Raw genomic sequence first — 25,910 nt, 5'->3', positions numbered from 1 at the left:
TACACCTCCTACACACACGGCTCCGCTCCGTACACCTCGTACACGCGCGGCTCTGCTCCGTACGCCTCGTACACGCGCGGCTCTGCTCCGTACACCTCGTACACGAGCGGTTCCGCCCCATACGCCTCGTACACGCGCGACTCCGGCCCGTACGCCCCGTACACGCGCGACTCCGCCCCGTAAGCCTCGTACACGTGCAGCTTCACTGCGTACGCCTCGTACACACTCGACTCCGCCCCGTACGCCTCGTACACACGCGTCTCCGCTCCGTACGCCTCGTACACGCGCGACTCCTCCCCATATGCCTCGGAAACGTGCAGCTTCACTCCGTTTGCCTCCTACACGCGCGACTCTGCCCTGTACTCCTCGTACACACTCGACTCCGCCCCGTACGCCTCGTACACACACGGCTCCGCTCCGTACACCTCGTACACGCGCGGCTCCGCTCCGTACACCTCGTACACGCGCGGCTCCGCTCCGTGCACCTCGTACACACACGGCTCTGCTACATCCACACTGTAAACCCCTCCTGACCCCACACATAAACTTCAGCTCATCCAGCACCATGACAACCAGCACAGCAGAGTCCTGCATCCACTGAGGCCCCTGATCATGTGACCCCTGACTCCTCCCCTCCTGTGACCTCATCACAGCTCCTGTGCTCACTGAGCAGCCATATATGTGGTGGCGGCTCTGCAGGTGGAGGTATGTGGAGACTCCCATTACTGGGCGCAGGGGGCATTAACCCCTTCAGCACGGAGACTCTTTTGGGGTCTTGTGTTGCCCCTTTATAAGAATCATAAGGTTTTTGTTCTGTTTCCTGTAATAGATACATACGACCCAACTATGGAGACAGGGAGGGAGGAAACGTATTGTTCTCATAGTACAGGGCCCCTTTACTGGCCCCACAGTGTAATGCCCCCATTATGCCCCTTATGCAGGATGTATGATGCCCCCCACAGTGTAATGCCCCCATTATGCCCCTTATGCAGTATGCATGATGCCCCCCACAGTGTAATACCCCCATTATGCCCCTTATGTAGGATGTATGATGCCCCCCACAGTGTAATGCCCCCATTATTGCCCTGATGCAGTATATATGATGCCCCCACACAGTGTAATGCCCCCATTATGCCCCTTGTGCAGTATGTATGATGACACCACACAGTGTAATGCCCCCATTATGCCCCTTATGCAGGATGTATGATGCCCCAACACAGTGTAATGCCCCCATTACGCCCCTTATGTAGTATGTATGATGCCCCCACACAGCGTAATGCCCCCATTATGCACCTTATGCAGGATGTATGAGGCCCCCACACAGTGTAATGCCCCCATTATGCCCCTTATGCAGGATGTATGATGCCCCCACACAGTGTAATGCCTCCATTATGCCCCTTATGCAGTATGTATGAAGCCCCACACAGTTTAATGTCCCCATTATGCCCCTTATGCAGTATGTATGATGCCCCCACACAGTGTAATGCCCCCATTATGCCCCTTATGCAGTATGTATGATACCCCACACAGTGTAATGCCCCCATTATGCCCCTTATGCAGTATGTATTATGCCCCCACCCACAGTATAATTTCTCCCCAGTACCACCTGAGGTCCTGTAGTTGGAATAATCCCTCTGGAAAATGGTTTTCCCTCTGCCTGCTCCCCTACATATAGACCCTTGAGCATGTATACACTCATGTAGGGGAGCAGGCCTCACTAGATATCGAGGCTTCGTACAGTAATATACCGCATGAGGATGATATCAGAGGAGTAAGACATTTCTTGAAATCGAGATCAATAGAGTGTAGCAGACATAATGACTTCATGGAGGATCTTCTAAAATTCACTCTTACACATAACTTCTTTCTTTTTGACAGGAAGTACTTCCACCAGCTCAGGGGTACTGCGATGGGGACCTGTTGTGCCCCCTCATATGCTAACCTATTCCTGGGCTGGTGGGAGGAAAATACAATATTCATAGATGATCATAAGTGGTGGCATCCATATATTGGGGTTTAGTATAGATATATTGACGACATTTTTATCATCTGGTCAGGAACGAGTGAAAAGTTTCTTGAATTTGTCAGGGAACTCAATATCTATAGAGTGAGCCTGAGATTTATGTCAGAGTTTAAATATTACCAGTTGCCTTTGCTGGATGTACTAATCAAGAATGAAGGGGATGGGACCTTAGGTACACTCATCTACCATAAACCTACAAGCACTAATAAACTATTGAAGTGGGATAGTCACCACCCCATCCTCATTAAAAAAAAGCAATATCCAAGAGCCAATTTTTACGATTGAGAAGAGACTGCTCTAATGTCACAGAGTTTAATATACAGGCAATAGACATGAACACCAGATTCATGGAAAAGGGTACCCACGATACATTTTGGATTCCACACGATTGTTTGCAGAAAATCAGGAGAGACAGACATTCCTCCATACCTAACCAAGAGAGCAAGAAAAAGATGGGATAACACGAGTAATAGGAACTTATCACAATCAGAGTGACCATATCTTTAATATCCTCAGAAAACCCTGGCCAACCGGGACCTGAGGGTGCTGTGGGATGTACTCCCACAATAACTTTCAGAAAGGGTCGGTCAATTAGGGACCGTTTAGTGCATAGTTTCTATAAAAACCTGCACCCAAGTGGACTTGGCTGGATAGAAGAGTGTGCGGTTTCTTTAGATGTGGATAAAGTTGTACATGTAATTGGATGAGACCATGTAAATCTTTCTCGAGTTCCTCTACAGGTAAAATCTTTTTCCAGAGGGATTATTCCAACTGTAAAACCTCAGGACTTTTATATATGGCCACATGCACCTGCCCCCTAGATTTTGTATGAACGACCAAGAGGCAGTCTAAGAGGAGGGTGGGGGAGGGGGCATTTGGGTAATTTATGCCATGGTCAGGACACCCCAATTAGTGAGACTCATGAACAGTGCACATCGAGGTGAAACCGGAAACATCTCGTTTTGTATCATTGCGGCGGTTAAACCCAATGTGAGAGGAGGTGATCACAATAGATGTATCAAAAAGGAAAGCGAGTGGATTCCAGACTGGATGCACAAGCCCCTAAGGTACTCGAGGAGCAAATTTCCTATGCCTGTTTTGTGTGAATACATCCATATTCTGATTTACATTTTTGGATTTTATATTCTACCCATTGCTACTCAGTTTCCTGAGAATGGGGTTCACATATTGTTTTACTTCTTCGAGAGATCTGAGCTTCTGTATCAGAATTATTTCTTATTAGTTATATCCCACTTATACTATTTAGTAACTAACAAGTGTGGTGTTCCTTGTGTATGTCTAATTATGCAATAGGGGTCAAATTTGACCATTTAGAAATTTACTGTGGGCCACCATCCCATATTTTCTAGAAGTAGATCTACATGCTTATTGTATGATGGGAGGATGTGCAATACTTGTTGTTAGTCTCCCATGATGCTGATCTCAGAGGGAGGATTTTTCATTTGATGGAATGCGATCCAATATCATATGCACTCCGGTGTGGAGCGCAGACATCTGGGCATGCGCAATCGTGGACAATGATCCTAGATTCGCTCCGGCGTGGAATGATAAGTACGGGCATGCACAGTCACAGGTACGAGTGGAGCAGCGGCAATCAGTTTATCTGGTGTTTCAGCATAAAGCACGTCACTTCTGGACAATCGCACTAGGGGATGGACATTATCGGACCTCTAGCTCATGAGAAATAGCGTAGGTGCAGTACATTATTGTAGACAGACTCCATTTTGTATATCCTGTGACAATTCACCTCTAGGAATGGGAATGAGCCTCCTAGTCTGGGAGGGGTTTTGGATGAATTGGGATATTTATACATGGGCACCTGGCTATTAGGCACACTATGCTGAACATCATGAATTATCATCCTTATATCAAGCCTCCTGATGAACCTGTTGGGGAAACGCGTTGAGGTGGATTATTGAAACATTGTCGGTAAATGAGACGAGAATTAGCTTTATGGAAGATGAATCTTTGAGAAAGTGTTCAGCTGCAGACTCCAAGAAAGAAACTGCTTGTTGTCTGTGGCCTAAAATATATAGGTTTTATTACCAGATGTAAAGAAGAAATCTAAATACTGTAAAATAATATATCTCCTCATATGTTTCCCTTTATTATCTCCAGTAATTGTATTATTACACAGGACTTTTATGATGTTACATCGGCTCATCATCTTCTCATTTAGGTCCCTACAATATCAGATCCTCTCAGTGAAGGTCTTCCATTTAAGAGAATTTTTCTTATGGACCCATCAAAGATGGATATGGACAGAGACAAGATGGCGAAGAGGATATTACATCTTACCCTAGAGATCCTCTTCCAGCTTACTGGAGAGGTGAGAGATTCTGATGACGTCACATTACATCATTCTTATCTATGGGAATAACAGATGGACAGAACTGGAGAGGTGAGGACTCTGGAAATGTCTGAAGTGAGATTTAATAATGTGTCTCTCCATAACCAGGATTACATAGTAGTGAAGAAGACCTCTAGTGGGCACTGCCAGGCCCCTGTATCTGAGGGATGGGAAAGACCCCTGAGCCCAATCACAGGGCCTCCATCTCACCTCTTGATTCATGAGGACATCAATGACCAGAAGATCCTAGAACTTGCCTACAAGATGATTGAGCTGCTGACTGGAGAGGTGACACTGCTGGGAATGCTGGGACATTACACAGTAATACTATGAAAGGATCAGGGGTATGACTGTATGATTGTATGTGTCAGGTTCCTATAAGATGTCAGGATGTTGCTGTCTATTTCTCCATGGAGGAGTGGGAGTATTTAGAAGGACACAAAGATTTGTACAAAGACGTCATGATGGAGGTTCTCCAGCCCCTCATATCACCAGGTAACAGACGAGGCTAAATACACACGGTCTATAATTATCTGTATGTAAAGAATGAATTCAGTCCCTGTATGTGTTTCCTCCAGATCTATCCAGTAAGAGGACAACACCAGAGAGATGTCCCCGTCCTCTTCCACAGGACTGTAAACAAGAAGACCCCAATGTTCCTCAGGATCATCAGGTAGATGGAGAGAAGGTGTCATGAGAGCTCCCCTATGATGTGTACACGGCTGTGAAGGTCTTGTGCTCAGTCTTGTTTTATCCACCAGTATTATGTGTTTTTTGCTTGTGTAATGAGAACGGTGGAGATGGCAGGATTAGAGCTGATCATAGATGTGACTTCTCATCTGTCTGTGACTTTTACAATATTTGTTTCAGGGTGAAGATCTGACCCATATTAACACTACAGAGACATATGTAAGGGGTGATGAGTGGTGTAAAGAGGAAATTCCTACATATGACTACCCAGGTGAGTAATAACCACTAAACTCAGAGAAGTCACAGATTCTTCTCAGTCACCGGCTGTGGCTGCTTTATCAGTGGTGTAGTCCGGCCGTATCACAATCATGTGATCACCATTTTGCCTCTAGACCACAACATTCTCCTCCACCCAAAACTGTTCAAATGATTTTGAGCATTAAAACCCTTTTCCATAGAACTTACAACCTGGAGAATCCACCTACCCCCTGGGATTAGTAGACGCTGATCGTTACCTGCCCAGATCTGTAAACTACAAAGCCAAATGACCGCATACATAGAATTTGCTGACAAGTTAGAAAATCACTTGATGAAAAATAATATGATGGGTCTGTAAGAGAAAGCGGAGGGTAATGATGCTGTTCCTTCCTAGATCCCTGATATCTTATTGGATGAATCCACCTTCTCTCCCTTCTGTGCTGCTGAATGTGCTCATATGGTCCCTACAAGACCAGGTCCAGTCTTTCTGGCCAAACTTTACTTTTATGATCTACAACATTAAATGCGCAGTGAGGGCCAAGTGTGAATTTCTGTACAATAACAACAGAGTTTCCCTTTATCCTGATTTTTCAATTTATTTTAAAACCGACTAACTTCAAACAGGATAGTGATAAACTATATTAAAAACATTACACCTGTGCTATGATATACTGTATCTCTAAGCTAAATTTAAGACACCTCAGCTCTGCACTATTATAAAAAGTTCTCTTTGAACGTCTAATATTTCTTCATGAAATTCATCTGACAGAAAATATTGGCCCTTACGATAGTTTAGATTGCCAAGAGCCACCGAGCCCCATACTCTAATTACCCCAGAGAGGTTTCACCACTAGTTACTCACTATTTACTGATGGAGACTGTTGAGTTTGATCATTTCAGTAGATGTGTTATTGTCTATAGTCACAGTTTTGACTACAGTAATTAGTGCCAAAAATACTCTGATTTAACCCTTTCCTACAGCCAGTTTTGTGTTCCTATCAGGGCCCATTTTTCAAATCTGACGTGTGTCACTTTATGTGGTGATAATTTTGGAATTCTTCACAAAGGATAATAGGAAGCAAATGGACCTTACAAATAATATTCCAACTTCTCTTGAATGTGACACTACCCCATATACGGTTGTACACTACTGTCTGGGCACATGGCAGGTTAAGAAGGGAAGAAGCGCCATTTAGCTATTTGAATGCAGATCTTGATAGAATAGTTCGCAGACACAATGTATTGGGGGCACTGTTCATAGTCACCTGGCAGCTCAAAAGATGGCTACCACGAACAGACTTGGCGCCATCTACTCCATTTTCCTGATCCCTGGGTTTGCCTTGCTCATCACCCTTTAACCCCTCTACATGGATCTGGACTTACACAGAGACCCCTAGGCTTGGGCCATGGTGTTACCTGCTGTTCTGTGGTGTGAGATGGGAAGAAGAATGGTCAGGTAGCCGGGTCATATCCATGAGGGCAGAGAAAATACAAAATCAGAAGACGCAAGAGTAGTCAGTAAACGGGCCGGGGTCACAACAGGAAACAAATACACAAGCCGGGAGCTGAGCACAGAGGACTGAACCAGAGGAGAACAAGCCTGTATCTGGCAGCTTCCGGCAATATGCTTTCAGCTTTAGTAGGGTGTGGTGCTTTCCAATTGGCTGAAGCAGGAAGCAGATTACTCCAGCTGGACAGCACACACACCCATACTGCCAGACTGGATAGTACTACAGGTCCCAGGCTTCCTAATCTTACTGGCTGGACAGAGCCTGCTCCGCCCAGAGCTTCTGGTTCTGACGTCTCCTCCATCACCAGCGCTGCCTGCAGGATGAATAAGGCGGCTCCTGGTGACAGAAGCAGACGTCGCAGGAGCAGATCCCAGAGGAGATGGGACCCACCATTTACAGAAGCCCTAATGTGACCAAATTTCAGAAAACCAGAGCAGTAGAAATCCCCATAAAGTGACTCCATTTTGGAAATTATAACCCTCAGTGAATTAATCTATAGGAGTAGTGACTATTTTGACTCCACAGGCACTTTCTGGATATTAGCACGCAGTGGATGTTGGAGAGTGAAAATTACAAATATATCATTTTATTGCTCAACACATAGTGTCCAGATTGTGCTCCAGGAGACACACACCATCAATTAAGTGGGTTCTTCTCACTATAGTAATGCCAAATACATGGATGCTAAATGTGTTTTGGGCGCACTGCAAGGCTCAGAAGTGAGGGGGAGATCTGACTTTGGGAGAGTGGATATTGCTGGATTGGTTTATGGAAGCCATGTTGCTTTTCAAAAGCCTTTGAGCCACTAATGATGTGGAAACCTCTGGTTTTCCACTGACAGATGATGGACCTGAGTGAGGACTTGTTTTTTTGTGAGATGAGTAGAACTTTTTATTGGTATTTTTTCACCTACATAACATTGTTTGGTGGCTTTTTATTCCATATTTTGGAGGCAGAATTAACAAACAGTTGAACACCACGCTCCACTGGTTCATCCTATGAGGTTTTCTATTAGACTGTGAACTGTTATTGTCTTGGTGAATAATGACGGCTAACATAAGGCAAAATTAAAAAAAAATCTCTGAAAAAGATACAGCCTTACCAACACCAAATCATATAACAAATGCACTAGCAGGATGCTGCAGACCCCCATGATAAAGGCAGTGCAGGTGCAAAATACTTATGGAGCAATCACTCACAAACCTACCAATTCATGGAGGGTGTGGTTGCCTAGTATTAAAGACTAGATGGTGGCCCGATTCTAACGTATCGGGTATTCTAGAATATGTCTCCCGACGGTGGCGTACTTATTTTAAATCTGGCGCCAATTGGCCGGAGACGGTGTTTAAATTTGGGGCTGATATCGCTGATTGGTCGCAGCCGCCGGTCGCGACCAGTCAGCGAACCGTGTTAGTGAGGACCGGGCAATTATAGTGAGGACTTATAATGCCCCATGCAGGATGTCACATCCCCTCCCTCTCTTATAATGCGCCATGCAGGATGTCCCTTGTCCCCCCCCACCATATAATGCCCCATGCAGGATGTCACATCCCCCCTTCCATTATAATGGCCCATGCAGGATGTCACCCCCCCTCCCTTATAATGCCTCATGCAGGAAGTCACATCCCCCTTCCCTTATAATGCCCCATGCAGGAAGTCACATCCCCCCTTTATAATGCCCCATGCAGGAAGTCACCTCCCTATAATGCCCCATGCAGGAAGTCACATCTCCTCCATATAATGCCCCATGCAGGATGTCACATCCCCCTTTCCATTATAATGGCCCATGCAGGATGTCACCCCCCCCTCCCTTATAATGCCCCATGCAAGAAGTCACATCCCCCCCTCCCTTATAATGCCCCATGCAGGAAGTCACATCCCCCCATATAATGCCCCATGCAGGATGTCACATCCCCCCTTCCATTATAATGGCCCATGCAGGATGTCACCCCCCTCCCTTATAATGCCCCATGCAGGAAGTCACATCCCCCCTCCCTTATAATGCCCCATGCAGGAAGTCACCCCCCCCCATATAATGCCCCATGCAGGAAGTCACATCCCCCCCATATAATGCCCCATGCAGGAGGTCACATCCCCCCCATATAATGGCCCATGCAGGATGTCACCCCCCTCCCTTATAATGCCCCATGCAGGATGTCACATCCCCTCCCTCTCTTATAATGCACCATGCAGGAAGTCACATCCCCCCCTCCCTTATAATGCCCCATGCAGGATGTCACATCCCCCTTTCCATTATAATGGTCCATGCAGGATGTCACCCCCCCTCCCTTATAATGCCCCATGCAGGAAGTCATATCCCCCCCTCCCTTGTAATGCCCCATGCAGGAAGTCACATACCCCCCATATAATGCCCCATTCAGGAAGTCACCTCCCTTATAATGCCCCATGCAGGAAGTCACATCCCCCCATATAATGCCTCATGCAGTATGTCACATCCCCCCTTCCATTATAATGGCCCATGCAGGATGTCACCCCCACCCTTATAATGCCCCATGCAGGAAGTCACATCCCCCCCCCTCCCTTATAATGCCCCATGCAGGAAGTCACTTCCCCCCATATAATGCCCCATGCAGGATGTCACCCCCCCTTATAATGCCCCATGCAGGGTGTCACCCCCCCCTGTTTAATGCCCTATACAGGATGTCACCCCCCCCCCCCTTATAATGCCCCATGCAGGAAGTCACATCCCTCCTCCCTTATAATGCCCCATGGAGGAAGTCACATCCCCCCCAAATAATGCCCCATGCAGGAAGTCACATCCCCCCCATATAATGCCCCATGCAGGAAGTTATATCCCCCCAATATAATGGCCCATGCAGCATGTCACCCCCCCTTATAATTCCCCATGCAGCAAGACACATCCCCCTCCCTTATAATGCCCCATGCAGGAAGTCACAGCCCCCCATATAATGCACCATGCAGGAACTCACATCCCCCCCATATAATGCCCCATGCAGGAAGTCACATCCCCCCATATAATGCCCCATGCAGGATGTCACCCCCCCCCCTGTTTAATGCCCTATGCAGGATGTCACCTCCCCCCCATATAATGCCCCATGCAGGAAGTCATATCCCCCCCCTCATAATGCCCCATGCAGGAAGTCACATCCCCCCCATATAATGCCCCATGCAGGAAGTCACATCCCCCTTTCCATTATAGTGGCCCATGCAGGATGTCACCCCCCCTCCCTTATAATGCCCCATGTAGGAAGTCACATCCCTCGCTCCCTTATAATGCCCCATGCAGGAAGTCACATACCCCCCATATAATGCCCCATGCAGGAAGTCACCTCCCTTATAATGCCCCATGCAGGAAGTCAACCCCCCCATATAATGCCTCATGCAGTATGTCACATCCCCCCTTCCATTATAATGGCCCATGCAGGATGTCACCCCCCTTATAATGCCCCATGCAGGAAGTCACATCCCCCCCCTCCCTTATAATGCCCCATGCAGGAAGTCACTTCCCCCCATATAATGCCCCATGCAGGATATCACCCCCTCTTATAATGCCCCATGCAGGGTGTCACCCCCCCCTGTTTAATGCCCTATGCAGGATGTCACCCCCCCCTTATAATGCCCCATGCAGGAAGTCACATCCCCCCTCCCTTATAATGCCCCATGCAGGAAGTCACATCCCCCCCAAATAATGCCCCATGCAGGAAGTCACATCCCCCCCATATAATGCCCCATGCAGGAAGTTATATCCCCCCAATATAATGGCCCATGCAGGATGTCACCCCCCCTAATAATGCCCCATGCAGGAAGTCACATCCCCCCTCCCTTATAATGCCCCATGCAGGAAGTCACATCCCCCCATATAATGCACCATGCAGGAAGTCACATCCCCCCCCATATAATGCCCCATGCAGGAAGTCACATCCCCCCATATAATGCCCCATGCAGGATGTCACCCCCTCCCCCTGTTTAATGCCCTATGCAGGATGTCACCCCCCCATATAATGCCCCATGCAGGAAGTCACATCCCCCCCTCCCTTATAATGCCCCATGCAGTAAGTCACATCCCCCCCCTTATAATGCCCCATGCAGGAAGTCACATCCCCCCCTTATAATGCCCCATGCAGGAAATCACATCCCCCCATATAATGCCCCATGCAGGAAGTCACATCGCTCCCATATAATGCCCCATGCAGGAAGTCACATCCCCCCCATATAATGGCCCATGCAGGATGTCACCCCCCTTATAATGCCCCATGCAGGATGTCTCCCTCCCCCCTGTTTAGTGCCCTATGCAGGATGTCACCTCCCCCCTCCTCTATAATGCCCCATGCAGGAAGTCACATCCCCCCCTCCCTTATAATGCCCCATGTCCTGCATCCCCTCCCTCTCTTATAATGCGCCATGCAGGATGTCACATCCCCTCCCTCTCTTATAATGCCCCATGAAGGATGTCACATTCCCCCTTCTATTTTAATGGCCCATGCAGGATGTCACCCCCCCTCCCTTATAATGCCCCATGCAGGAAGACACATCCCCCCCACCCTTATAATGCCCCATGCAGGAAGTCACATAACCCCCATATAATGCCCGTTGCCGCTGATCTCCCGACGGTAGCCGAATGGAGGTCAGCGGCGCCTCCGGTCGGGGTACTTATGTTGCCAGCAGCTGGCTGCATCGCCACTGACCTCCGTGCGGCAGATGAACCGCTAACGGCCGCCATCTTTTTCTGAAATCTCGCGTCGCTGATTGGCCGCGGCCGGACCAATCAGCGACGCGGGATTTCCTGGACAGACAGACGGGATAAGATAATTATATATATTAGATGCACACAGAAGAAGCTTGCATAGGACACCAGTCACACAGGCAGGTTTGATGCACAGTGTCTGGCTTAGCCTATTGATGATGCTCATACTATTAGATCAGGAGGGCTACCCAGCACTATATAAGTGCACCCACATGGACAGACACCCCAGTACACCCAACCAACACTAAATTGCTAGTGCATTTGTTATCTGATTTGGTGTTGGTAAGACTGATTTTTCTGTGATGTTTTCTTGGTAAATAACTTTTACATAAAGTGAATTTTTACGGAGAGTTTAAGTAGAAATGTTCAACAATATAAATTTTAAGGATATGTTATTCATAAATAATAATTGGTTTTATTCTTTCCAGATGACTGTACCGAGAGATCAGAGGGACAGCTGAAATCAAGTTTTATCAGACATAAGATAACCCACACAGAGGAGAAGCCTTTTTCTTGTTCAGAATGTGGGAAATGTTTTAGCCATAAATCATCTTTGGTTATACACCAGAGAACCCACACAGGAGAGAAGCCTTTTTCATGTTCAGAATGTGGAAAATGTTTTGGCCATAAATCAGCTTTAGTTAATCACCAGAGAACTCACACAGGGGAGAAGCCTTTTTCTTGTTCAGAATGTGAAAAATGTTTTAGCCAGAAATCAGGTTTGGTTAATCACCAAATAACTCACACAGGGGAGAAGCCTTTTTCCTGTTCAGAATGTGGGAATTTTTTTATCCAGAAATCAGCTTTGGTTAATCACCAGAGAACTCACACGGGGGAGAAGCCTTTTTCCTGTTCAGAATGTGGGAAATGTTTTAGCCAGAAATCAGATTTGGTTAATCACCAGAGGACTCACACAGGGGAGAAGCCTTTTTCCTGTTCAGAATGTGGAAAATGTTTTAGCCATAAATCAGATTTGGTTAATCACCAGAGAACTCACACAGGGCAGAAGCCTTTTTCTTGTTCAGAATGTGGGAAATGTTTTAGCCATAAATCAGCTTTGGTTAATCACCAGAGAACTCACACAGGGGAGAAGCCTTTTTCTTGTTCAGAATGTGGGAAATGTTTTAGCCAGAAATCAGTTTTGGTTAATCATCAGAGAACTCACACAGAGGAGAAGCCTTTTTCTTGTTCAGAATGTGAAAAATGTTTTAGCCAGAAATCAGCTTTGGTTAATCACCAAATAACTCACACAGGTGAGAAGCCTTTTTCATGTTCAGAATGTGGGAAATGTTATGCAGATAAATCAACTCTTAACAAGCATCAGAGAACTCATACAAGGGAAAAGCCTTTTTCATGTTTAGAATGTGGGAAATGTTTTATACGGAAAGCGCATCTTGATGACCACCAGAGAGCCCACACAAGGGAGAAGCCTTTTTATGTTCAGAATGTGGGAAATGTTTTGTGAATAAATCATCACTTCTTAGTTACCAAAGTACTGACACAGGAGAGAAGCCATTTTTATGTTCTTAATGTGGGAAATGGTTTCCTTGGAAATCAACTTTTTTTAAACTTCAGAGAAGTCACACAGGGGAGAAGCCTTTTTCATTCTAATCTAAAATTGTATCTTTTTAAAGGGGTTTTCCACTACTAGGACAACTTCTTCTCATTCCTCATGTTTGGCCTTGTTAAAATAAAAAACAATCATACGCAACTCCCATTCTGGCACCGTTCCATTGTTGTCACAACTTGCGTTTCCAGTGCTCACATAAGGTTGTTACATCACACAATCCTGCTCCTAATCAACACCACCTTTGGATGTATTGAACATCAACAGGAAGGCCATGGCATGGACATAGCACCGAGAGAACGCACACACTGAAAACACTCTCTTCAGACCGTGTTCCGGGGGGAATTATAAGCAATTTACAGCCTCAAACATGACGTCCGATATAGGAAAGAAAGAGGAGATCGGAGGTTAATCTGAGGTCCTCCACCTCCGTCAGCATGTCTGGTATGCAGCGTTTCTTATGGAAGGTCTTATCTTCCTGCTCCGGAGCCATTACTGCCTCATCTCAGCGTGGTAAAAGAAGCAGTCTTAACCCTCATGATGCCAGACAGCTCCAGCCTGTAAATCCTGCACCAACTTCTCTCTTAATGTCGGCCTGAGCAGTGCTTGCTTCACAGGGACATTTACTCCCCCAGCCACAGGGAATTCTGATATGGAGAACGCCATAATTGATTTGTATATCATATTGCATCTATCCCTACTAAACAATAGATGCAGCATTATATACAAATGCTGGAGACCAAATACAAAACTGAAATACGTCCCCTCACTTCTAGCCTGTCACAGCTTACTGACGAGGTACAGAGATTAGAGGCGGATGTCGTACAAGATGTGGACCATCCAAATGCTCATAAATAAACAGTCTGTTTAATTTGGTTGATGACCATGAAAATCACAATAATATCTGGATAAGGGGTATACATGAAATCATCAATGCACAAGCGATCATGCCAACACTATTGACATTAATCAATAATATCCTTGGTGACCCTATTGATAAGGAGCTGGAGACTGACAGGGAACACCATACATTAGGCAATCATGGCCCAGATCCTGAGCATCCAAGGGACATTATCTGTCACATACATTTTTTCAATGTAAAAGAGGCCATTGTGAGGAAAGCAGAGGAGTTGAGTCCTGGTGATTTTCAATGGAAAACGTATACAATCGATCACATATCTATCCTGAATGACACTTGCTAAAAGAAGGGTATTGAAACCACTACTTGATGCTCTATTGAAAAATGGCCTGATGTACTTCTGCGGTACCCTTTCCAGCTGCAGGTCCGAAAAATGGAACATTGTATACTTTGAAAGATCAAAGTGACGAGACCTTTCTGTGATGTCCTGGACATTCCCAGAATCCATATATCTGACTGGCCACCTGCTCCACCATTGCCACAGAGAGTTCCAGCACGTCACAGAAGGCGTTCAATGGATCAGGAACTTGATGATGATGCAGCCAGATGGGAAAGGAACCTGCCAATCATATGAGCTCCTGAAATGAATGTTGTCTTCCCTGATGAGAGACAGTTTGCAGATGCTTACTTATTTCTTTAAGCATATAATTAGATATATCTAAATAGAGCATTAGGTGCCACTCTTCCACTATATAGAATGTCTAAGTTCATATAAGATCTTAGACCAGCATATAAGTTGAGTTCACATGATACTACTGTAATATCAGGCTGTATTACTTTACTTGCTTTATATTCCATGGTTCCACCTAATAGGAATCCTAGAACTGAAAGTTTGACTTACGCCTGTAAAGACAACCCCCAGTTAGGGACTTGCATTGGGATCTGCTTGTTTCGCAATTTCCTACTGTTTTGATATATTCATAATCTATACTTCTTAGACACTGAGAGGTAGACGTTACTATCTATCGTCTATACTTCCTCTTTTCTTTTAATCTTTCTCTCTTCCCCCTCCTCCTTTTTTTTCATATAATATGGCACAACTCAAGACTTGTTCATTGAATGTCAGAGGACTTAATGTTCCAGAGAAAGGAGCTCAAGTGTTTTATCGTAGGCATAAACAGCACGTACATTTTCTCTTTCTTCAGGAGTCACACTTTAGAGACGATCATATACCTCAGTTTTCTAACAGATATTATTCATCTTGGCGTCCCAGAAAAATGCAGTTTTGAAGTCTAAGGTGCTGAGTATAGGCCGGCACAGATCACTGTCGCATGCTATTGTAGAAACACTGTCTGACACGGAGAGGAGGTATGTGTTTAAGATCTCGATCTACTCCAAAATTTTGACTTTGGTAAACGGCTATCTCCCTAATTGTGACCAAATTAAGACAGGCCGTCAATACTTACTTTTTGCTAAGGACCTTATCATCATTGGAGGTGACTTAAATTTTGTCTTGGATCCTTGTTTAGACGCGTCCCTGGGCTGGTGTCACCAATCTAAATCACAATCAAAAGCTTTGCTAAACCTGCTCTGGTCTTTCCAACTGGTCGATGTATGGAGGATACTACATCCAGACTTAAAGGATTGTACGTATTATCCTCCTTTACACAATACATATAGCCGTAGAGACTTTTCCTTAATAAGCCATCACTTGCTTACATGGAAACCTACATCTCACTATGATACTATGTTACATTTGGATAAATATCCTTTGATGGTTAAGACAAAATGGGAGGAGGATGTGGGTCCCTTATCTGAGGAGCAATGGGGGAAATACTGGATTTTGACACCGAAACTTTCATTGTCAGAGTCACAAAGATTGTCCCGAATTCTTCTCATTCATAGGGTATATAGATCCCCAAGTATTTTATTTAAAATTGAAATACAAACGGATGACACATGTCCTAGATGTGGTTAAAATGTTACCCACTTGATGCATATGACGTGGGAATGTGTAAATATTGGCGACTACTGGAAGGGGGTGATCGCTCTTGTACTATCTGTATTTGGGATATTACTTCAGTTGGAACCTAAAATCTGTATCCTAGGACTCCTGGGAGAGGACATAGACCCAGACTCCCATATGGCAATAGCTAGCTCAGGAATATTATTCCAAGACAAAAAGTTGTTAGTACTACATTGGATAGACAATTCTCCCCCAACGATAACAGAACTAAGATCCAGGATAAATAACACTCTATGGTTGGAAAGTGGATCTTATATAAAAAGGAATGCTCTCAAGAAATTCATACACATATGGGAGCAATGGTTAATTACCCCAGGTATTGCTTCAGAAATACTATACTGGACCATTTGTACATTATCCCTGCAATAAACCAGGAATGTATATCCTTATATCTAAGGTGTCAGCAAATATTAATTGTCTCAGTCCACACAATTGTCCCTTCTTAGATATATTCTTTTTCTTTTGATGTCCCAATAGTGAAAATAAGCCGTCAGGAAGTATTCAGATATTTATGTACAAATGTAAAATTACTATTCCAAAACATTGTACTATAGAGCGATATTGGGATTTATATCATTGTAAACCGGTTCTTGTATTGTTTACTGGTTTTTCTTTCTTATTATTTTTTTTGTCACAAAGTTTATATGACAAAAACAAAATGTTGGTCTTTCTTTTGTTAAATAAAAATGATCTGATTGAAAAAAAGAAAGGAGGGAAGGTCTTTACTAGATCAAACGTATAGAAAATATCAAGATCGCATGTGAAGGTACTCATACGAATTCACAGATAAATGTGGTCTCTCATTGGCAAGAAGGTTACATCTACGGATGCAAAGGACATACGTATCCAAAATAAAAGGAGCACCGCGGCTATAAATTCATAACCCCACTGACATAGCTGAAGCATTTCATTGCTATTATAGCTCACTATATAATATTCATGGACAATACCACTAATACTCTTGAAACAAAAATTTATAAATATATTATGGACACTGCCGTTCCTTCCTTACAGACCCCTGAGCAGGAGGTACTAGACAAAGCTTTCACTGAACAAGAGATAGGAGAGGCCAATAAATCATTCCCTATCGGGAAGAGCCCTGGGCCAGATGGGTTCAATAATAGATTTTATAAGATGTTTGCACCTCTGTTATTACCTTTTTAACTAAATTGTTCAATAAAATCTCAGAAGACCTTACCCCCCAATCACTTGAAGCTTATATAATGGTTTTATCAAAGCCTGGAAAAGGACCAAATACCTGCCCTAATATTCATCCAATATCATTCATTAATGTAGACGTCAAAATATTTTCTAAAATAATTACAACATGGCTCTCCCACTATCTACCCTCAATTCTTAGCAACGATCAGGTTGGTTTTGTTAAGGTTAGAGAAGCTCGTGATAATATACTGTAGATAAAACATTGTTGTTAAATTCACATGCAAAAGCCGAGGGGATCCCAATGTGCCTTGTTTCTGTCTACGCTAAAAAAGCATTTGACACAGTGCATTGGACTTTCTTGAAGAGCACCTTACCACAAATTGGGTTGCGCTCTTTCTTGTCTAAAATTCGATCCTTATACGCTGACCCTAAAGCAATATGGTAAACGGCCTTCATTCTGACACATTTTCTATTAAAAATGAGACAAAGCAAGAGTGTCCCTTATCACCTCTCCTATACACATTGGTGATGGAACATTTCACGGTAGCGTTATGTAAAAATCCAGATACTAGTGGAGTTACTATAGACTCACATATCTATAAACTAGCTCTACATGCAGATGACTTGTTGCTCTATGTTTCAAACCCACTTATCTCATTTCCCTCTATAATAAAGGATTTAAAAGAATTTGGCCATGTAAGCAATTTTAAAGTCAACTACTCTAAAACAGAAGCCATAAACATAACTTTTAACGCTGAACCGACACAATAACTTATTTCTAACTTTCCCTTTAAGTGGCAGAAAGATGCTAGAAAGTACCTGGGTATACAAATTCCGGTGAACTTGGATGATCTGTATCATTTAAATTATATCCCCCATCCTTGAACAAACGATTCAAAATCTAATTAATTAGAACTTAAAACCCTTGTCCTGGTTTGGACGTTTTAATGTGATCAAAATTGGCATTTTACCAGATCTTCTTTATATATTTCAGACCGTTCCGTGCTGCGTTCCTCAGACCTTTTTCTCCCATCTCAACAATTCTAACAGCAAGTTTGTATGGGGAACATCGAGGCCTAGGATACGTGTTAAAATATTGTGTCGTCCCAAAGAATAAAATGGGGTACTAATCTGCCAGATCTAAAAAAAAATCCCATCAATCTTCGATTCTTATGAGAACAGTGGACTGATTTAGGTTTATGTAAAATAAGCAGTGGATGAAACTGGAAGAGGACCTCTCTCTCTGGACACTCACATCTCAACCTTGGATTGACAAAATACATGCAGAAACTAAACTATTAATGATACTCACTATTCTGCCACCGATGTACGTGGGGCGAGATGTGTCTCAGGGATGTGACACGGATCTCTGTATAAGCAATGGCATATACCGTCAACTCACTGACCTGCGATTCTGTTCCTCATGACCTGCACGTGGTAATCCGGAATGATGATGCAGTGATGAATTCAACAGATTTATTTACAGTTCTTGATGAAGTGAGATGAGGGAAAGTGAAGGATGAGGAAAGGGTAGGAATTGTAGGTATTAGAGTTGCTAGGTAAAGTGGTAACAAGAGAATCCTTTCTCCAGTCCTGCAGCATGTGTAGTCAAGATGGATGTGAAGAAGAAGGAAGTGCTGAGCAGGAGATAGGAGGAGTTACAGACCGAAAGGTGTTGTGGGTAAAACACAGGAATAATACATGTTATAACAATGGCCAGTAAATGGCAGCAAAGCACAACAATACAATAATCATGTAACATTAGGTAATGCTCAAAATGGCTGAAAGTCTTTTCAAACAAAGAGCTGGACAGCACACTCCCTATCTGAAATCCCTGGATTTCACTATATTAAATGTCTTGAGGTGGAGGTGTTTTCCTCAAGTACTGAGGGATACCTCAACCTGAAAGACAAACAATGCATGCAAAGCAACAATAACAAATAACAAACGAGGTAGACGAATGTCTATAACAGTTCCTGAAGCAATCCAAAGGATGCCCATCTTCGGATTGGAGAAGCCGCACTAGGCCAAACTGTCTCCAACCCAATTGTAATCCAGTGGTTACAGTTCTTGGAAAGTTCCTTGTGGTTGAATGGATAGTCCTTAATTCTCAACTGACATAAGTAAGATGACCTCTGATATAGGCCTAATGAAAGATTTGGGGTCACCTTGCTTCTTGACTGTTACTTCCACTTTGGACACCTTGCCATCTTCACTTGAAAAGGTTTTCGATATAAGTCCCATAGGCCATGCGTTTCTTTTTGCTTTCTGGTCTCATGAGAACAAAATCTCCTACTTGTGAGCTAGGTTTAACTTGTTGCCATTTTCTCTGTCCTTGAAGAAGATTAAGGTACTCCCTCTTCCATCTACTCCAGAAACAGCCAGATGTTGCACGTGTTTCCAACGTCTCTAATATTTGTTACCGGACACAGAGTCTTCAGGTGGGTTAGGAAGGGTTCCAAGTTTCTGAGTGAGGAGAGTTGCTGGTGTAAGAATAGCAGGAGATTCCGAATCCATAGATATGGGAACAAGTGGTCTTGAGTTTACAATAGCAGATACTTCTGCTAAGAAAGTGGTTAAGGTCTCTTGACTGAGTCTCGAGAGGTTTGAGTCCATCAACATAGACTCCAGTATCCAACGAGTGATGCCTATCATTCTTTCCCATGATCCGCCCATATGGGAAGCGTGAAGAGGGTTGAAGACCCACGAAAAGCCATTGTTTGCCAAGAAATCCTGGACTGCTGTTGAATCTAATTGTAGTTCTCGACAGGCACCTACAAAGCTTGTTCCACAATCAGACCTTATTTGCTTGACTGGTCCTGGTATGGCGAGGAATCGTCTTAAGGCATTGATAAAACTGGGAGGAATCCATTGATTCTATTACTTCTATGTGTATTGCTCGTACACTCATGCATGTGAACAACACTGCCCAACATTTACTTTGTGCATGTCCGCCTCTAGTCCTACATGCAGTGACTTCCCACGGGCCAAAAACGTCCAAACCAATATAGGTAAACGGTGGCTCTGTGCTTGTCCTATCAGCAGGCAAATCAGACATCTGTTGTTGTTGCAGTTTTCCTCTTGCCTTGCGACACTGAACACAAAGATGAATTAAATGGGAAACTTGTCTCTTTGCTCCCACAATCCAGAGGCCTGCAACTCTTAAGGCACCTTCAGTGAAGTGTCTGCCTTGATGTTTGACCTTTTCATGGTAATGTCATATTAGCAGAGTGGTGATGGCCAGGAATGATTAGAGGATTCTTTTCTGCCTCCTCCAACTTGGCTTTGTTTAAATGACCACTGACTCTCAGTAAACCCTTCTTATCAATTACGGGATTTAAGTTGACAATAGGGCTGTTTTAAGGGACATCTTGCTTTTTAAGTATACATTCCATTTCATTGCTGCACATTATGTATCACAAACAGTTCACTCAGAATAATGTCTTCTGCAGAGAGAGGCTTATGACAGATGTGCCAACTGCGACACTCAGCGTTACTGTCCTTATTGCAGTAGCATTGTGCGATGTGGACTAACCTTGCAATAACACGAACAAGCCTTGTCCATCTGGAGAAGCGATCAAATCGCCGACAGTCCAAGCCATCCTTTTCCTTGGAATTGGTGATGAGGGTGCTGACATCAGGACGGATCTCTGGGTCAACATCTGGATCCTGAAGACTGAAGTTGTCTTCAACGGCAGTCTCTTCACACTGGTCGCAAAGGAACTCCGGTCCTGTTAACCAAGAAGAGTTTACGAAGGCACCAACAAACACTGGCCTAGTAGCAAGGTCAGCAGGGTTAAGATGGGTTGGAACATACTGCCATTGCTCAGGTTTAGGGGATTTCCTGATCCTTTCAACGTGGTTACTGACATAGAAGCATTTTTTCTGGTTGTATATGTAGCCCAGAACAACCTTGCTGTCTGTGTAGAATCTTATGTCAACCACGTGAAAAGCTAGTTCACTCTGTATGAAGTCTGCAATCTCCATGGCTAGTACAGCCCCACAGAGCTCAAGTCTGGGTATGGTGTGCTCGGGTTTAGGAGCCAATTTAGCCTTTCCAAATAGAAATCCAACATGGGCTTCATTGTTAGAGTCTATAACCTTCAAATAGGCAACAGCTGCAATAGCTTCAGTAGAGGCATCAGAGAATATATGGATCTCTTTCCTTTGACTCATAGCAAGAGATGCTGGAGTGTAACAACGTGGTATGTGGATTTTATCCAAGGCGCAAAGAGATTCCCTCCATGACTTCCACTTTAGTTGTTTGGCAGCAGGGAGTGGTGCTTCCCAGTCCTTAATAGACTCTGAAAGTTGCTTTGTATAGTCAGGGGTGCAACAAACCTGAGTGGATCGTATAGACTGTTCACCACTGACAGAACTCCACGCTTAGTAAATGGTTTTTCTGTACCACTAACCTGAAAACTGAAGGAGTCCTTTAGTAAGTTCCATCTCAAGCCCAGACTTCTCTGTACTGGTGGGTTGTCTGAACCTAGATTCAAGTCTCTGAATTCTGAAGCATGATCATTAGAGTGAAAGGCCTTCATGACAACAGCACTATTGGAGGCAATTTTATGCAATCTTAAATGAGCTTTAGAAAGCATACCTTGTGTCCATTTGAGCAGATCTATGTCTTCGTCCGCTGTGGGCAGGGATTTGAGACCGTTGTCCACGTAGAAGTCCTTTTCAACAAACTGTTGGGCGTCCTTCCCGAATTCTGCTTCACCATCAGAGGCGGTCCTACGTAGGCCATATGTAGCAACTGCAGGAGGACTGTTTCCAAACACGTGCACCTTCATGCAGTATTCAACTATTTCCTTGCTGGTGTCATTGTCTCGGTGCCATAGAAAACAGAGATAATTTCTGTGATCTTGTCGCACGATCAAACAATGGAACATTTGTTCAATGTCAGCAGTAATGGCGACTGGCTCTTTTCTGAATCTCATGAGCACTCCCACCAGGTTATTAGTCAGGTTGAGACCAGTGAGGAGAACATCGTTCAGAGATACACCATCAAGTTTGGCGCTTGAATCGAACACCACTCTGATTTGTTTAGGCTTTCTTGGATGGTATGCTCCAAAGGAAGGTAGATACCAGCATTCTTCATTGGCTTGCAAGGGTGGAGCTGGCTCTGCGTGGTCATTGCGAAATATCTTCTCCATCAATGCTACAAAATGGTCCTTCATTTCAGCCTTATTTCGCAATGTTCTCTGCAGTGAGGTGAACCTTGATAAGGCCTGTTCTTGGTTGTTAGCAAGCATGGCCCTTGTACCCTTGAAGGGTAAGGGAGCGACCCAATGGTCAGATTTGTTCTTGAAGAATCCACTGTCCATTATTTTAATAAATTCCTTGTCTTCTATGGATAAGGCGACCTTGTTGTCATCTTGTGTTGTGCGAAACACTGTTCTCCCTAAGTCGTCACCATAGGGAGTGGGAATGATGTCAGGCTCTTGGATGAAGTCAGAGAACCTTTCTTTCACCTCGTAGTGATGAGAGCATGGTTTGAAGGGAGTTGTGCAACCATTTTGAAGTACATACGTTTTAAAGGAGTTGACTTCGGATGCCTTGTGACTCTTATCCAGACATACATTGCCCACGATTACCAAGCCTAGATCAAGTATTTGGGCGTATGGAGCATCATCTGGGCCATTGCATTGTTGGCGCACTTTGTGGACCCTTAGAATGTCTCTCCCCAGTAGGATTAGAATATCAGCATTCGTGTCCAGAGGAGGAATTTCGTTAGTTAAGTGCCTCAAGTGGGGATGATGAAGCGTGGGAATTTCTTCCATGTTATCAGGTATCTGGTCACATTCAATTAAAGTTGGCAAGGGTATGTGCATGTTCCCCTTGATTGAAGAGATAATGTACCCAGAGGCTCTCCTACCAGAAGTCTCAATATGACCAGAACAGGTGATGAGGGGTTACGGAGCCGTTTGTCCTTTTATATTGAAGATCTCAAAGGGTTTTGGCTTTGCTAGAGACCTGTTACTTTGCTCATCTATTATGGCATACATTTTGGCATACATTTTAGAGGCCTTGTCGGGTTGTCCTTCTGGATAGACCTTGACCAGACATACTTTAGCGCAGCATTTAGGACCAGTCCCTTCTCCACATACTTCCATATATGAGGAGGAAACAGCAGTTGCAGCTGGATCAGAAACTTGTGGCTCCCCGCCATGATTTTGAGCAGGATTGGGTGCTGCATTGTGAATTGTGTGGAGCTGGTGTGGGATGCATAGATGTAACGTGTTTGTCACTACTGCATTCAGTGCACTTAATGACAGCCTTACAGTCCTTAGCAAGGTGGTCTGAGGAGGTGCAACACTTGTAACATATCCCTAGCTCCTTGAGAGTATCTCTGCATTCCTGCAAAGTCTTTGCCCTGAATCCACGGCATTCCTTAAGTGGGTGATAGTTTTAGGAGCAACAGCGTTTGTTTTGTTAAAAGAGGGTGCAGTAAGGGGAACGTCAGTCTTTCTCACAGATACTGTGCTCCTTATCTCTTTACGTTTGGTGATATTGTTATCATACCTTGTAGATCATGATGATGATGAAGCTGGTGGAGTAGGTTCAGTGAAGTCAAAGCTGGGATCATTCTTCTTCCAAGCTTGATCACTGACGAACCTGGAAAAATATGAAAAGGGAGGAAAAGACACATTATGCTGTCCTTTATACCGTGAGCCATGGTCTGCCCATTTATCCTGCATGCATTTTGGCAACTTGAGGCTATGTGCCCACGATGCAGAAATGAAGCAGAAAATTTCTGCAGCATTTCTGCATCTCCCTGGCAGAAAAAAACGCATGCAGATTGTACATGTGTTTTTCCTGCCAGGGACAAGCGGAAATGAAGCGTTCTTCACATGCATTTCCGCATGCGGGTGTCGAGCGCTTTCCAAGCGATTTTAGCATCACTTGGAAAGTGCTTGACAACTTGGTCACACTATATAAATGCATGCAACCGGCATGGATTTATATAGTGTGACCTGAGAGAATGGTAAAAAATAAATATTATACTTACCTTCTGACAGTCCCCGGTGTCTTGCTTCGCTCCGTTCTGGCTGCTGGGAGATCGCCGTACACTGAAAGACCTGCCGTCACATGACTATGACGTCAGCGCAGGTCCTTCAGTCCTTCGCGATTTGCTGACAAAGGAGAACAAGCGCTGCGGGGGCCGCCAGAAGGTAAATATAATCTTTATTTTTTATTTTATTCTTTTTTTTCCAGGTACAATGGTACCCAGGTCTGGATGAGAGTCTCCTCTCCTCCAGACCTGGGTACCATCCGCACATTGAACCATGTGATATCCGCTTGTGGAGATGCTGTGATGCGGATATGACGCGGTCCAATGCAAGTCAATGGCGGCGATTATGCTGCGTGTTCACAAAATTAATGGACATGCTGCAGATTTTTGAGCGCAGCATAAACGCTGCGAAAAAATCCGCAGCATGGACATTAACAGTGCGGCTTGTCATGGGGGACCATGGGGGGCGGATTACCAAGTGTTTCCCAAGCGTTTATGCCGCGGAAATTCCGCAGCATAAATGCTTGAAAAACGCATAGTGGGCACACAGCCTGAGAATTACTGGAGTCACGCCATGAGCAGTATCAAGGTAGCTCAGTCCTGAAAGACGTGGGTCTAATTTTGCCAATTCTATTTCCTTTAGCAGGTCACTCAGGTCTTGAAGTTTTCGATTGTCCTTGTTAGTTATTTTTGCGAAGGCTTGCAGTTTCTTAAATAAGGCATACTCTATGGCTTCTGAGCTGCCGTGGGTTTGCTCCAGTCTCTCCTATGCTGCAATAAGACCTGCATCTGAATAGTCCACATGAACTACCCTTATTGTCTCGATGCGCTCCGCTGATTCAGGGCCTAACCAGTTGACAAGCAAATCAAGTTGTTCCTTGCCGGTGAGATTAAGGTCTTGGATTACTGCTTGAAAGGTTGATTTCCAGGCTCTATAATTTTCGGCACAATCATCAAACTTTGAGAGACTGATGTTTATTAACTACCTGCGAATCATATATCTGGCGAATTCAGACATGTCCGACCTCCCAGTCATAGTTGCAGGATTAACTTGTGGTATCCCTGGGGAATGTAAATTCTCTGGCTTATATGACTGAGACAGGTCAGGACGGAATGATGTGGCATGAGGGTTAAGTTGTGGTTTAGTCTCTATAGGATCTGCTGGCTGCGGCCTAAATTGTGGGATAGTGCTGGAAGTTACCTTGTCGGCAGTAGGTGGCAACATTTCTTGGCTTACGGGTGCATCCGTGTGGTGGATTGGAGGTGGCATTGGTACAGATGGTAAATGTTTTAGCACATAGTCTGTAGTGCGATCAGCTGGGTCCTCCATTTCTCCTGGAATAAAGCAGTCCATATTAGCATCTTGAACTAGTGCTTGTTCAAGGACCTTCAGTTTAGCGAGGGCTGCTGCTTCTTCCCTTTCTGCTTGGCGTATTTTTAATTGAGTTTCCATCTCAGCTTCCTGCTTTTTCAATTGGGTTTCTACTTCAGCCTCCTTCCTAGCAAAGGAGCTTCTTACTCTAGCTTCCTCTGCAGATGCACGTATTTCCAGTATCTTGTCAGACAATGTTGACTTCCTGGACTGAGATGATCTGGAAGACCGAGATGTGATTTTGGTCAAGGCTGTACGATGTGATCTAACCTCTTGGAGGTGTGCGATGCGGAGTTCTGCCTTATCCTGGGCATCTCACACTAATACG

The 25,910-nt window shown here is 44.4% G+C and overlaps 1 pseudogene; it reads left to right on the top strand.

The window, feature by feature from the left end:
- Positions 1 to 628: 628 nt before the first annotated feature.
- Positions 629 to 13,284, top strand: LOC141191682 (uncharacterized; annotated as a pseudogene).
- The last annotated feature ends 12,626 nt before the right edge of the window (positions 13,285 to 25,910 follow it).

The sequence above is a fragment of the Phyllobates terribilis genome, unplaced genomic scaffold (genome assembly GCF_046119375.1).
Source record: "Phyllobates terribilis strain yellow unplaced genomic scaffold, ASM4611937v1 Scaffold_49__1_contigs__length_9717188, whole genome shotgun sequence".
NCBI classification, from domain to species: Eukaryota; Metazoa; Chordata; class Amphibia; order Anura; family Dendrobatidae; genus Phyllobates; species Phyllobates terribilis.
The sequence above is the reverse complement of the archived record's forward strand: the minus strand, read 5'-3'. Positions and strand labels throughout refer to the sequence as shown.